Source organism: Phyllobates terribilis, unplaced genomic scaffold (genome assembly GCF_046119375.1).
Source record: "Phyllobates terribilis strain yellow unplaced genomic scaffold, ASM4611937v1 Scaffold_8__6_contigs__length_399053987, whole genome shotgun sequence".
Lineage (NCBI taxonomy): Eukaryota > Metazoa > Chordata > Amphibia > Anura > Dendrobatidae > Phyllobates > Phyllobates terribilis.
In genome coordinates, this window is record NW_027362768.1 from 27703302 (window position 1) to 27720002 (window position 16701).

The following is a 16701-nucleotide window of genomic DNA, read 5'->3' on the forward strand; positions in this document are numbered from 1 at the left end:
AGAGGTCTAAATAGAAAATAAATATACAAAGATCCATCACTGGAAAAATTGATGGTGTTCACACTCAGCCTTTTAGCTCTGTATGTAACTCCCACATCAATTACACATTATTACCTATTAAAGAGAACCTACACTTTCTACAGGTAAAGCTGTTATCAAATGAACTCATTTTGTCATATGAACATTATTTCTATTGTATACTGCTTTGAATGTAACCAAAGGTGCAAATGATGTTATATTTCCCTCTATTTTCCATCGCTACATTCAGGGATATATATCGATCTACTGAAATTATTTTTCTTCTATTATGTTACAGAATTTCCCATTTTTCCACTATTACTGCATGATTCTGAGATTATGATCACCAAGAGCAACCAAGAGTCTGGAGTTCCATTCAGTTCCTATCACCTTCTGCAACTAAATACAGTGATATCCATGAAGGCAAAATAGCCAATTACAATCGATTTGGCCGATTCTGTTGTGATACTGCCTTGATTTGATTGAACATTTGCTAGTAGACTTCAGTAAGAGAAAGTATGGAAAAATGCCAATGGGGATTAGGGGCTCTGTAGCGCTCTTTATTCTGAGAATCAGTGGAAGTCAGAAGACCAAAAAGTTTACCAATGTGATCTACTCACATGTAACCAAGGCTAAATTAAGGTGGATGGAGGCCCATGTGCAAAAAATGTGATGGGATCTCAAATGACCTCCTATAGCATTCATATATTGGAGAGATGGCCCTCTCTTCTAAAGTTTATGGGACCTGTAAAATAGCAATTACTGTACTTAACTTTCTCAATTCACATATCAACATCCAGCTGTGAAGACTAAAGGACCATCCAGATGCCCTACCTTCATGTGACTCCATTAGGCAATACAATGGACATGTTAGCTATGTTCTGGCCTCCATGAAAAGAGAGTACTATGCAGCTACAATGTAAATGGTGGGGAAGGGAGCCCCATCAGACTACCATTTCATGCAACCAGAGGAGCTAGCATGAGCAGGAGGGTGGGCACAGAACCTCCTAGAAGGATGCTGCAAGATACATCACTATAGCTTGTCCCTGAATATATGCTTTATTTTAACTGGGATCCTCTTTAACCATGGGTAATGTCATTGGCACCCTTAAAGTTCTCCAACTCTTCTAGAATGTTCCAGAACACAACTGATTGCTGCCTGTCCAGTTGCTGTATATCTAGCAACTGGGAAACGTAGAGCTTTAAATCCCAATGATTACAGCTAGTACTACTTAGTACTACTTGATTGTTGTAGTCTTGTGATAAATATATTAAAATATGTAGCTATTTAGCACCAAAGTAAACCCAAACCAATTCACCATGACTTGTGCTTTCATTTTGGTTACTTTGACCGAGTGCTGAATATAGTCTTGATATGGAACAATGTAATGTCGGCTCGACTAAATAACGTCCTTTAGAGATTTCTTTGAGCCAAGATCTCAATATGTGCATGTGTCGCCACCAGCGCCATTTAACTGAAGACCAGCAGCAGATCAATCTGCACAAGCTGCGCCCGCCCCGAGGATGGTGCCCGCCCGAACTTTCATACCGGAGGCAGGATACTCACAAGGCAGTGACCTGTCATGCAGAGGCAGGCAGAGTGGCCAGGGTAGACCCACAGTCCGACCCCAATGCACCTAAAGCTTATTACATCAAAACATCAAATGCTGATTAAAGAGCAACCGACATGTGGATTTCTTCTAAAGGTATCTATTTAATTTGTATAATAGAGCCATTATGGCCATGCCTTTACTTGAACATGTAAAATCATGCTGACAGGTTCCCCTTAAGTTAAATTGGGCAATGAAATGGTAAGCAAAGGGTTGATTTTCTTCCATTTCTACGCGAGAAACATTCCTGTGAGATGCCGACACAGCAATTCATCAGGGTTATTACAAATACGATAATATGAATACAAAATACATTTACAGGCCATTTATAAATCAGAAATGAAGTTTCCTTTGCATTACGCAGCCAGGCAGATAAACATTTTAATGACCCGATTTTGTATGGATCATTGGGTATGATCTGCTCTTCTTTAATAGAAGAGACCCATGTCTTGTAAGACACTATCAATCATGATGCCAGATAAACTGTACACTGGAAATTCTTGTACCGAGTGCTAAGACGCGTCATTGCAGTGAGACGAAGCAAAGTTTGCAAAATGCCAATAATAATAGATTCTTTTTTTCTTTTTTTTATTAAAAAGAAAGCTTTCAACCTTACAGCCACAAAAAATTAAAAAATATATATATATGTTGCCAAATATATCCCAAGCCTTTCCAAGTTTACCAATGCAGCCCATCTGCCAACCTATGCGCCTATCTATATTTCCCAGTCTGCACACATATTCACATGGTTGAAGGACATTTTATATTTTCTGCGGCTATATGTCCTCGTTTTGGTTGAGGGACACATCCTTAGCCGCTGAACTAAGCTCCTAAAATAGGAGAATTGAGAGATTTCTGTTCTGAAGCTTGCAGAATTATGAACTCAGCTCTGGAGCATACATATAATTCAAACTACTCTATAACTCATCTAATTTTTATAGATGTATTCTATATATAATTATAACATAGTATCAAAAAGTAAATGCTTTCATACAGGTTAATCTACAGTAATAATGCAATCTGACTTTTAGAGGAGGACCCATCACTTACTTGAAAAATTGGGTTAAATATATTTTATAAATCCCTGTGCTCCCCTGACTCTGCCGCTCTTTTCCATTTTGCAATGTGCCATTCCATTGCAGAGATATTCACATTTGTTGCTTTCGGAGTGCAATATGTGAAATCTCTGCTTTGCAGTCCAACTGTGCGTTTCTTTACAGTCTACTCTGAGGGCGTGTGCTTTCAGCCCTCCCTCCCTGCCGAGCTGTGATTGGCAGCATCTGGGAGGGAGGGGTAAAAGCACACGCCCCCTGATAAAACTCTAAAGGAATGCAAGGTTGGACTGGAAAGAGAGATTTCACATATTACACTCGAAAAGCAACAAATTGGAATATCAATGAAGCGATGCAGCGCAAAATGTAAAAGAGCTACAAGATCAAGAGCTCAGGGATTTCTACAAGGTATGTATTTTATTTTTGCAGCAAGTGATAGGTCCTCTTTAAGGGAAAACACACCAATATGAACTCTTCCTTTAAAGTCACCCAACAAACTGTAGAACTCTTATTTATGCTCAAGGCATTAAGAGGTATGCACACATTAGACACCAACTGTTTACTGCTGCAAAGCATCTAAAATAAAAATAAATGGAATGTTATATAATAATATCTAACTGGTTAGTTACTAAAGCTCCTATGCAAACCCATGAGGTTACACAATACAAACCCTGCATCATTTATTTCAGTAGATTATACTCTCCTCAGTCTTCCCCCTTCTTGGTGCAAATTTGCCAAATGTATGCCAAAAATCTCACTACTAAAATAAAACCTTATGATTTAGTAGGACATCGTGCTCTGCAAGAGACCCTGTGGCTCCTCAATGGTTAATCCCACCACTGACACACAACACACGACTGTGATTACATATTTGTCTGTTACTTATAACCACATGAAAAGCGATCAGAAAGATCTTTTTGTGCAGGGTCTGTTTATTTATGTTACAATTTCACGGCTCGTCACCCCTCCACACTAATGCACCGTGTCATATGAAAATAGAAACCATGTAAGGCTAATGACGAGCCACGAGCTGCATATAAACAAATATAGCATTATCATATATCCACCACTACACGTAGCACGAGAGGCAGCCCCAGTTCATGGAAACTAAAAAAAATGGATTTACAAGGAAAATGTTTTATTATAGTATGACATTTAATATGTGTTATGCTTCTTATAGGGTCATTACATTAAAATAATTATATGGCTAAAAGACTTCATGTGGGTAGGATTTTTAATTGATTTAACTGAGGCAGTTTCATAATTAGGCTCGCATCTTGTCACATTTATAAAGCCCTGAAAGAGTTAAAGGGGTTTTCTGGTCTAAAGCGCAAAGTCTTCAGTCATTCTATGTAATTACAGAATCCTGATAGTGTGCGCATTGCAAAGATTCCCTGTATGTCCTGCGCTAGTTAGTGGTCATGTGACTGCTTGTATGTGATTTTCATACCTGCGGTCACATGCAGACTAGTCTCAACAGATGAGAATTGAGGAGTCTAGTTGGTATGTGACCAGAGGTATGCAAATCACATACTTGAGGTCACATGACATAAAAGAATCATGACAGCGTGCGCATCGAGTGACTGCAAACTTTACTTTTTAGACTGGACAACCAATTTAAACTAGTGGTTGAGTTTACATGGTTTACTAGGAACATTTCTTAGAATTACTATTTTAAATTACTTTTTACTTGTCCGCTACAATTTATTAGCTTAAAAATAGGAAAATAATGGTCCTAAGATAATGAAAAACACATACTCAACCTTCAAGATCCCCTCCACTCCTTTGTCCTACTGCCAGTGCCGCCTGCTGGCTCCCTGTTTTGTTAGGGGGCATCAGCTGACCACTGCATCCAATCAGTGACCACTGATTGTCTGCAGCAGTCAAATTCCATACAAGCCAGAAGAAAGATAGAAGATTTTTTCTTTCTGCTCACATGCAACATGACCACTGCACTCCATCAGAGGATGCTGATAGAGTGCAGCAGTCAACAAATGACCCAGCTGGAAGAGGAAACCAGGAGACTTGCAGAGGACACCAGCAGGAGAAAGGAGAAGAGGTGGGGTTCCAGTAGGTGAGTACTGTATGAGGTTTTTTCTTTATTTTAAGAAAATCATGGTCCCATTTATAGTCTAATAATTTGAACTCCTTTAATAACAACTCTCATCAGAAAGAAAGAAAGCTAGCTGGGGACCATAGGGAGAGACCTGACTGGTCTGGCGTGGACCCCGGCAATGTTTTCCCCACCCCAGTTGATGGACAGATCTCGGCATTTGTGTACATAGGGAGAAAACGTGTGAATCAATGGGAGCGGTGTGGGGAGAAGCCGGCCAGGGGTGGCACCACACTGATCTAGCCTCTCCCTATAGTTTGAAAAGCCGGCCAGCATCACAAAAGGTACCTGACCACAGAATGGTCCACTCCTCACAAAGCCCCACACGTGTTTCATCATTGCTTCCTCTCCCTATAGTCCCAATTCTGCTTTTTAAGCTATGTTTTCCCTTTACTCTTAGGGGGCTTTAAAAACTAGAATACTTGTATTCCTGGAACAGACTGTCATTGTAATAATTTAATCCTTCTATGTGACAAAGAATTGAAATAGTGTAATAAAGTTTTTGTCACTAAATGAGCAAAAATTGCACAGAGCGTAAGTGCCAGGTATTCAAATTCAGAAACTGTCATATCCTTCCTGTAAAAAATATCATATCATAAAGAAACAGAAAAAAAATCTATGCTTACAACTCCAGGCACACTTATTTCATGAATCCTTTATATAAATAGATGTGAAGGCCCGTGCCATAATATGAGAACATCACACAGTGCAGGTTTGTCAAACCCATAAAATATCATTTTTGTGCTCTATTTTCATACTTGGTGTCCTGTCCATATCTGCTTATACGTGCAACCACAAAGTAGTTGTACCTTGCTTCTCTATACCCATGTGCAGATGCCACATACATGCCAAGTCAGGCGACAGGCAGAGAGCAACATGGTGGCTCAGGGGTTAGCACTTTTTCTTTGCAATCCTGGGTTCAAATCCAACCAAGGACATCTGCCAGGCGTTTGTATGTTCTCCCCTTTTTTGTGTGGCTTTCCTCCCAGACTCCAAAGACATACTGAAAAGGAAAAGATTGCAAGCCCCAGTGGGGACAGACATGGCAATGTTTGCACAGCAAATGATGATGGCGCTATATAAGCAAGCATAGTAAATAAATGGAACTTTAATGGAGATATTTGCTTGGGACAGTAATGCATAAGTCAGGAAACAAATAATTTGCACATATTTGACATTATATTATCCTGTTAGGCTGCGTGCCCACTATGCGCTTTTCAAGCGTTTTTGCGGTGGAAATTCTGCAGCGAAAACGCTTAAAAAATGCTTGGTAATACGTGCCCCATGGTTCCCAATGATAATCCGCATGCTGTGCACATGCTGCGGAAATTTCCGCTGCGGATTATCATTGCGGAAAAATACGCAGCATGTCCATTAATTTTGCGGACACGCAGCGTAATCGCCGCCATTGACTTGCATTGGACCGCGTGACATTCGCATCACTGCATCTGCACATGCGGATATCACACGGTTCAATGTGCGGATGGTACCCAGGTCTGGAGGAGAGGAGACCTTCCAATGTCCTCCCGGTGTTTTCTCCCCTCCGTCTGGTCTGCTGTATGGGTCGCGGTGTTGTGAAGGACCTGCCATGACATCATTGAGTCATGTGACCTGTCACATGATTCAATGACGTCACCGCAGGTCCTTCACACCACCGCAAGCCGCCCAAGACACCGGACGCAGCAAAGAAAACACCGGGAGGACATTGGAAGGTAAGTATAATCTTTTTTTTTTATTTTTTACCATTCTTATTCTTTTTTTTAACTAACTTGGTCACACTACTATAAATCCATGCCGGTTGCATGGATTTATATAGTGTGAACAAGTTGTCAAGCACTTTTCCAAGTGATGGTAAAATCACTTGGAAAAGCGCTTGATAACCCGCATGCAGAAATGCATGCAAAAATGCTTGACAAATGCTTCTACCTGGCGGGAAAAACGTATGTAAAAACCGCATGTGTTTTTCCAGCCTGGGAGAAGCGGAAAAAATGTGCAGCATTTCTGCATCGTGGGCACATAGCCTTAGAGGATTCTTTTACGTAGTACATGTTATTGAGCATATTAACAACAATAGAGGACAAGATGGAAGAAAAATACAGTGTTGCAATTGTATACAATTTTTGTCAACTTTCTCTTATATCTTATATAATAGCTAGAGATGAGCAGATCTTTTGAAATTCAAATTTGCCGGCTTTACCAAATTTTCCCCAAATTTTTTATTAAAATTTGCGTAAATTTCAATACTGAAAAGATTGTAATTGCTCATAAAATACACATTGATAAAAAGAGAGAGAGTAATAGACCATAAGAGCTTACACTCTATAGGAGAGGGAGAGAGAGGACCCCGCTGACCATAAGAGCTTACACTCTATTGATGAGGGAGAGAGAGAGGACCCCACTGACCATAAGAGCTTACACTCTATAGGAGAGGGAGAGAGAGGACCCTGCTGACCATAAGAGCTTACACTCTATTGATGAGGGAGAGAGAGGACCCCACTGACCATAAGAGCTTACACTCCACTCTATTGATGAGGGAGAGAGAGAGAGGACCCCGCTGACTATTACAGCTTACACTCTACAGGAGAGAGAGAGGACACTACTGACCATGAGAAATTATACTCTACAGGAGAGAGAGAGAGAGTACACCACTTACCATGAGAGCTTACTCTCTACAAGAGAGAGAGAGGACACCACTGACCATGAAAGCTTACACTCTACAGGAAAGCGAGAGAGGACACCACTGACCATAAGAGCTTACACTCTACAGGAGAGAGAGAGGACACCACTGACCAAGAGAGCTTACACTCTATAAGAAAGAGAGAGGACACCACTGACCATGAGAGCTTACACTCTACAGGAAAGAGAGCGGACACCACTGACCATAAATAAGAGCTTACAGTCTACAGAAGAGAGAGAGAGGACACCACTGACCATGAGAGCTTACAGTCTACAGGAGAGAGAAAGAGAGGACACCACTGACCATGAGAGCTAACACTCTACAGGAGAGAGAGAGGACACCACTGACCACGAGAGCTTACACTCTACAGGAGAGAGAGAGGACACCACTGACCATGAGAGCTTATACTCTACAGGAGAGAGAGAGTACACCACTGACAATGAGAGCTTACACTCTACAGGAGAGAGAGAGGACACCACTGACCATGAGAGCTTATACTCTACAAGAGAGAGAGAGGACACCACTGACCATGAGAGCTTATACTCTACAGGAGAGAGAGAGGACACCACTGACCATGAGAGTTTATACTCTACAGGAGAGAGAGAGTACACCACTGACCATGAGAGCTTACACTCTACAGGAGAGAGAGAGGACACCACTGACCATGAGAGCTTACACTCTACAGGAAAGAGAGAGAGGACACCACTGATCTTAAGAGCTTACACTCTACAGGAGATAGAGAGGACACCACTGACCATGAGAGCTTACACTCTATATGAAAGAGAGAGGACACCACTGACCATAAATAGGAGCTTACAGTCTACAGAAGAGAGAGAGGACACCACTGACCATGAGAGCTTACAGTCTACAGAAGAGAGAGAGAGGACACCACTGACCATGAGAGCTTACACTCTACAGGAGAGAGAGAGGATACCACTGACCACGAGAGCTTACACTCTACAGGAAAGAGAGAGGACACCACTGACCATGAGAGCTTATACTCTACAGGAGAGAGAGAGTACACCACTGACAATGAGAGCTTACACTCTACAGGAGAGAGAGAGGACACCACTGACCATGAGAGCTTATACTCTACAGGAGAGAGAGAGGACACCACTGACCATGAGAGCTTATACTCTACAGGAGAGAGAGAGAGTACACCACTGACCATGAGACCTTACACTCTACAGGAGAGAGAGAGAGGACACCACTGACCATAAGAGCTTACACTCTACAGGAAAGAGAGAGAGGACACCACTGACCATAAGAGCTTACACTCTACAGGAGAGAGGATACCACTGAACATGAGAGCTTCCACTGTATAGGAAAGAGAGAGGGCACCACTGACCATGAGAGCTTACACTCTACAGGAGAGAGAGAGGACACCACTGACCATGAGAGCTTACACTCTACAGGAAAGAGAGAGAGGACACCACTGATCTTAAGAGCTTACACTCTACAGGAGATAGAGAGGACACCACTGACCATGAGAGCTTACACTCTATAAGAAAGAGAGAGGACACCACTGACCATAAATAGGAGCTTACAGTCTACAGAAGAGAGAGAGGACACCACTGACCATGAGAGCTTACAGTCTACAGAAGAGAGAGAGAGGACACCACTGACCATGAGAGCTTACACTCTACAGGAGAGAGAGAGAGGATACCACTGACCACGAGAGCTTACACTCTACAGGAGAGAGAGAGGACACCACTGACCATGAGAGCTTACACTCTACAGGAGAGAGAGAGTACACCACTGACCATGAGAGCTTACTCTCTACAGGAGAGAGAGAGGACACCACTGACCATGAAAGCTTACACTCTACAGGAAAGCGAGAGAGGACACCACTGACCATAAGAGCTTACACTCTACAGGAGAGAGAGAGGACACCACTGACCAAGAGAGCTTACACTCTATAAGAAAGAGAGAGGACACCACTGACCATGAGAGCTTACACTCTACAGGAAAGAGAGCGGACACCACTGACCATAAATAAGAGCTTACAGTCTACAGAAGAGAGAGAGAGGACACCACTGACCATGAGAGCTTACAGTCTACAGGAGAGAGAAAGAGAGGACACCACTGACCATGAGAGCTAACACTCTACAGGAGAGAGAGAGGACACCACTGACCACGAGAGCTTACACTCTACAGGAGAGAGAGAGGACACCACTGACCATGAGAGCTTATACTCTACAGGAGAGAGAGAGTACACCACTGACAATGAGAGCTTACACTCTACAGGAGAGAGAGAGGACACCACTGACCATGAGAGCTTATACTCTACAGGAGAGAGAGAGGACACCACTGACCATGAGAGCTTATACTCTACAGGAGAGAGAGAGGACACCACTGACCATGAGAGCTTATACTCTACAGGAGAGAGAGAGGACACCACTGACCATGAGAGTTTATACTCTACAGGAGAGAGAGAGTACACCACTGACCATGAGAGCTTACATTGTACAGGAGAGAGAGAGGACACCACTGACCATGAGAGCTTACACTCTGCAGGAAAGAGAGAGAGGACACCACTGATCTTAAGAGCTTACACTCTACAGGAGATAGAGAGAACACCACTGACCATGAGAGCTTACACTCTATATGAAAGAGAGAGGACACCACTGACCATAAATAGGAGCTTACAGTCTACAGAAGAGAGAGAGGACACCACTGACCATGAGAGCTTACAGTCTACAGAAGAGAGAGAGGGGACACCACTGACCATGAGAGCTTACACTCTACAGGAGAGAGAGAGGATACCACTGACCACGAGAGCTTACACTCTACAGGAGAGAGAGAGGACACCACTGACCATGAGAGCTTATACTCTACAGGAGAGAGAGAGTACACCACTGACAATGAGAGCTTACACTCTACAGGAGAGAGAGAGGACACCACTGACCATGAGAGCTTATACTCTACAGGAGAGAGAGAGGACACCACTGACCATGAGAGCTTATACTCTACAGGAGAGAGAGAGAGTACACCACTGACCATGAGAGCTTACACTCTACAGGAGAGAGAGAGGACACCACTGACCATGAGAGCTTATACTCTACAGGAGACAGAGAGAGGACACCACTGACCATGAGACCTTACACTCTACAGGAGAGAGAGAGAGGACACCACTGACCATAAGAGCTTACACTCTACAGGAAAGAGAGAGAGGACACCACTGACCATAAGAGCTTACACTCTACAGGAGAGAGGATACCACTGAACATGAGAGCTTCCACTGTATAGGAAAGAGAGAGGGCACCACTGACCATGAGAGCTTACACTCTACAGGAAAGAGAGAGAGGACACCACTGATCTTAAGAGCTTACACTCTACAGGAGATAGAGAGGACACCACTGACCATGAGAGCTTACACTCTATAAGAAAGAGAGATGACACCACTGACCATAAATAGGAGCTTACAGTCTACAGAAGAGAGAGAGGACACCACTGACCATGAGAGCTTACAGTCTACAGAAGAGAGAGAGAGGACACCACTGACCATGAGAGCTTACACTCTACAGGAGAGAGAGAGAGGATACCACTGACCACGAGAGCTTACACTCTACAGGAGAGAGAGAGGACACCACTGACCATGAGAGCTTATACTCTACAGGAGAGAGAGAGTACACCACTGACCATGAGAGCTTACACTCTACAGGAAAGAGAGAGAGGACACCACTGATCTTAAGAGCTTACACTCTACAGGAGATAGAGAGGACACCACTGACCATGAGAGCTTACACTCTATAAGAAAGAGAGAGGACACCACTGACCATAAATAGGAGCTTACAGTCTACAGAAGAGAGAGAGGACACCACTGACCGTGAGAGCTTACAGTCTACAGAAGAGAGAGAGAGGACACCACTGACCATGAGAGCTTACACTCTACAGGAGAGAGAGAGGATACCACTGACCACGAGAGCTTACACTCTACAGGAGAGAGAGAGGACATCACTGACCATGAGAGCTTATACGCTACAGGAGAGAGAGAGTACACCACTGACAATGAGAGCTTACACTCTACAGGAGAGAGAGAGGACACCACTGACCATGAGAGCTTATACTCTACAGGAGAGAGAGAGAGTACACCACTGACCATGAGACTTTACACTCTACAGGAGAGAGAGAGAGGACACCACTGACCATAAGAGCTTACACTCTACAGGAAAGAGAGAGAGGACACCACTGACCATAAGAGCTTACACTCTACAGGAGAGAGGATACCACTGAACATGAGAGCTTCCACTGTATAGGAAAGAGAGAGGGCACCATTGACCATGAGAGCTTACACTGTACAAGAAAGAGAAAGGACACCACTGACCATGAGAGCTTACACTCTACAGGAAAGAGAAGACCATGCTGACTATTAGAGCTTACAGTCTACAGAAAAGAGAGAGAGGACACCACTGACCATGAGAGCTTACACTCTACAGTAAAGAGAAGACCATGCTGACTATTAGAGCTTACACTCTGCAGAAGAGAGAGAGAAAGGACACCACTGACCATGAGAGCTTACACTCTACAGGAGAGAGAGGACACCACTGACCATGAGAGCTTACACTCTACAGGAGAGAGAGAGAGAGGACACCACTGACCATGAGAGCTTACACTCTACCTTCAAAATCGAGGTCCAGTGGAGCACATTTCAACACTTATGGAGTCTGAAAAACATGCAATAGAAAAAAAATTAATGCAACCATGCAAATAAGTCCTAAGAGTGGATTTGTAGAGCCAGTCAATGACAAACCTTTTTTAGAATAAATAGTTGAGCAGAAAGATTCGCATTGCCCTGATCTGGCATCCAAATCAGTCATCATTGGCAGCTGGACCAGGGAAGTTTTCGCTTCTGCAGCCAGCATCCTCAGCCTGGTATCTTCAGCACCTCTGATGATTACTGTAATGTCATGATGTCATGGCAGGACGCACAACATGACATCATGTGAGGGCTAGTGACTAAGCCTCATATGACCTTCTTCATTGAATCTAGTAGATGCCAGAGGCATCCAAGATGTTGGGCCATTGATGTTGTCCACAGAAGTGAAGACTGAATGGACGCCGGACTAGGTTAGCATGACTCTATTTTCTCAACTGTAATAAATAACTCAGCTTCCATATCTACAGATAAGGAAGATGTAACTGATAAATATCACCATTTTCCAAATCCAACACAGAAAAATACAAGGTATTCTGGGGCTGGCAATCCTATAATTTCCACAGGAAATGTTGAATGCGTTGTCTAAGATATTGTTTTTTTCTGTCCATCAGTATGCAGCTGTAGAAAATAACAAGCACAGCAATACTCACTCTCCGCAGGTCCAGCGCTGCCTCACCACTGCTGCTCCAGACTCTCTTGACAAGCTACAGTAGTGACATCATGACTACTGCGTACATGACCGCTGCAGCCAATCACTTGGCTCAGCCAACATAGATCCGCTGAGTCCAGTGATTGGGCTCAGTATTGTTGTGTTTGTTATTTTCTACAGCTGCATCCCTATGGGCAAAAAGATTAATCTCGGACAACCACCATAATGTAAACATGTTACCAATAGGAGAAACTGCACAAATAAACTGTAAAAAAAATGCATTGTCTTAAAAAAAATCTGAAAATGAAATAGAAAATTAACCAGGCATTTACCATAAAAGTGATAATCTGAGGTCCTGACTTGTAAGATTTCAAAGTCGTCTTGTTTTCCAGCTGGCGTGGTGACGGTGGATGTTTGATTGGCAGAGGTGGTTACTTAATGACTGTAATTACAAAGAATAACAAACGTGTGGCCAGTCTGTTCTGTGTTACCATCTGCGGCCTGCAAGAACCTGCCAACTGAACTGCTGGCCCTGACTCAGCCGACGAGAAGCAGGTTAATTGGTATCAACACGTTCCTATAAACATTAGTTAAGGAGAATGAAAGATGTTGTACGTTGAGTAGTGAAAAGAACAGGGCGGTAGAGACTGATTGGAAAGCATACATGCAAGAAAATAGAGAAGGGCAAGAAGGCAGGAAAAAGTCTGCACTATGTAAGCCTTAAACCGTTCTGAACATTTCACAGCTATTCAAGCACTGAACGTGTACTTTTCTATTTAAGCAAGTGAATTGAGTGAACTATGAAATACAAGCAAGCACACTATATATACACAAAATATATATATATACAGTATCTGTACAATTGTTTATACGTATATATAAACACAGTATATGTACAAAGTATATATATATATGCATATATGACGCGCCCCCTGGGCCTGTGTTGTGCAGGGAATACCCGGAGCCGGATCGCTGGGGGTTGTAGTCTCCGTGGCGCTGACCCGGTCCGTGCCCAGGGTGGTCAATTCAGTGGCAGTCTTAGTGTAATAACAAGTGTCCGACTACGCCACCCGTGGATTGCGGTCAGTGGGGACCGCCACTGCGCTGCAGACCGCTGAGGCTGATGCTGTGTGCGCAGCCAAGTATGGGATAACTCCCCACGGGAGAATTATTGCCTCAGGGCAGCTAGTGTGGATGATGAGAGTGATGGTGTGAGCGTCCCAGTACTGATGGTGCTGGTGCGGCGATGAAACACAGAGACGTGTGGTTGCAGTTTCCAATGCTTTACTCACAGTTCTTTACTGGTCCTAGTCACCTCGGTACCGGCGGTGACTGCCCAAGCCGTGCTGCGTCCACCAGGCAAGGGGCTCGACCAACTCCCAGGCAATTCCAGAGCGTGGCACAGGGCTCCCTTCTCTTCCCTTCTCTGGCCGTCCCCACCAGTGACCCACCTTTGTCCAGCTTCCTCGGGCCTTCTCTTGGCGAAACCTATCTCCGGTTTCCCTGACCCTATGTGGTATGCTTTCCTGGTGGATGTAGTGAGGGGTCGCACCAAGTTGTGGTCACAACCTCCGGTCTTTGGCTGAGGAATTTATTGCCTCCACCAATTTGGGTTCCGGTACCCTGTTCTGCCAACCCATCACCCGCAAACTCCTGGGCCTATGGGGTTCCTTCTTCTCTCGTGTCTCTGGGCCTCTCTTAAAGTTCCTTTTCTTCTTTCCTTTCTGTTCCTTTCTGTTTCCGTTCTCTCTGGCTCCGGCCTTCACCCTAGGCCTGCCTCGTGGAGCTGGGCCCAGACTGAGCCACAGCTCCCTGTCAGCCCTCTTCGGCTGAACTCCTTCTCTCCTCTGACTGTCTGTCTCGTCTCCTACTCCTAGAACTAAGATGGTGCCCACCTTACATACCTCCCTCTATGTGTGAGCCCAGGTGACTAGCAACCAATGGGCTCCTACCTATGCCCAGAGACCCACCCCTATCTGCTCCTACACCACTGGGTTTTCCTCCCCCTCCCCACTCCAGCCAGGGACAGATGCTGTCGTGCCTGCACTTCTGTGGGAGCACCGTTGAGCTGTCCCTCGGAAATGGGGTGTGTGTGGTGCATGTGATGCGCCCCTGGGCCTGTGTCGCGCTGCGTTGCGCACGCGGGAGCTTACCTGGAGCCGGATCTGTTGAGGGTTGTAGTCTCGTGGCGGTGACCCGGTCCGTGCCCAGGGAGTCAAACTGAGCGGCGATGTATCAGCGGTAGATGTTGGACGACTACGCCACCCGTTGAGTACAGCTAAGGAGCTGCTGCTGCAGGGCAGACCGCTGAGGCCGGTGGTAGGATTGTGCAGCGTGATAGTATAACCCCCAACGGGAGGGGTATGGCCTCAGGGCAGCCGACGTGGATGATAGGGGTAGCAGGAACCACTCGGAGACGGTACGGTGTAGTTCAGGGTCTTTACTGGTGACAAAGATAGACCCTCCCGGAGTACTGGCTAGCGATTGGGGCCTGGTCAGTCCTTGAGCAGATGGGATCTCCCCTGGCCAGGCGGAGTTGTAGGCCTCCCAGACTAACTGTACTCTTCTGGCTACCTTGCTAGAGGCGGGTATAAGTAGCCCACGTCCCTGAGTGTACCGTGTGGTGCTCACCCGTATGGCCGGTGACTCGGGGCCTTCTAGTAGCTTCCGCTCCACGACGGCGGTGCTGGTCCCATGCGTGTGACCGTGCCTTCGGGTTTCTTGGCCAGAGGACCTGGAATCCCCTGCCTGACGGATTCTGCTGCTGGGTAGGAGTTAGTCCCCACAGCCTCGGACTCCGGGTCCGGTAAGAAATCTTCTCAGTCAGGGCGAGCTCTGCAGCTGCCAGCCCCTGACTCCTTGTAACACTGCTCCCACAGAGCTCCTGATGTTCTGTTCCTATATTTGCTTCTTTTCTCTGTCTCTACTTCTTCTCTACTCACTAACCCTGACTCAGCCCTAGGTTTATATAGGGGAAGTTCTTCCCCTCCCAGGACTAGGCAGGAGGTGTGGCATGCATAGGATTCCTGACCAAGAGACCTCCCACCTGCTCTCAGACATAACATTGCTTGTTACTGTGGAAACCAGACCCCTGGGGTGCCACACATGCAGCCTACCGAATCCTGGTCCACACTCCATCCTTACCCGGGAGTGGAATATCACACCTCTGGTTTGAGGTGCAATACCCCTTTAGCAGCCGAGCCCTCGGGGTGCTACATTCCCCCCTGGTAAACCACAGCACGTCCTCGGACTGGAAAAGAATAAAAACAATTTAAAACATACAAATTTTTAAAGTGCACTCGCATATAAGACATTAACCAAAACTCATCCCTTTATGGGAGGTACTCTTTTCTTTTTAACGTTACTGGTATAATCATTATAAAACATTTTGCTAATGCCACCGGAACTCTTTTTACAAAAACACCATATAAAACTTTGGCATTTCTATTTTAGCAGCACATAGACTTTTCACATTAAGGCATTTTCAAGTAAAACATTTTTTTTTTTTTTCTAAAAACACATTCTTGAGCTCTGGCCGCGGTGCAACTTGCGACCAGGTGTCCACTCTCTCTTAAAGGTGCAACAGTCCATTTAATTCGTCCTGAGGTAGACGTTGCAGTTCTTTTATAAAACCAGTAGGGGGCGCTTTAAGAAGCGCAACTATTTACAAGGGTGGCCGCTCTCAGTTCTCGGCCAGTGGGAATAGGGGAATGGCTGCTCACAGTCCTCAGCCTGGTTAGGGATTAGGGGCACACAGGTAACAGTTCTTTAACAGCTCCACACTAGTCCCAACGGGGACCATACTCCAATCAGTAACAGTTCTCATACCCCGACGGGTAACTATTTACAGTTGTGCACTGTTACCTTTCAGTGGCGATGTCCTCCTTGCGCACCTTCCTCATAATCTTCAGACCCGTCCGGG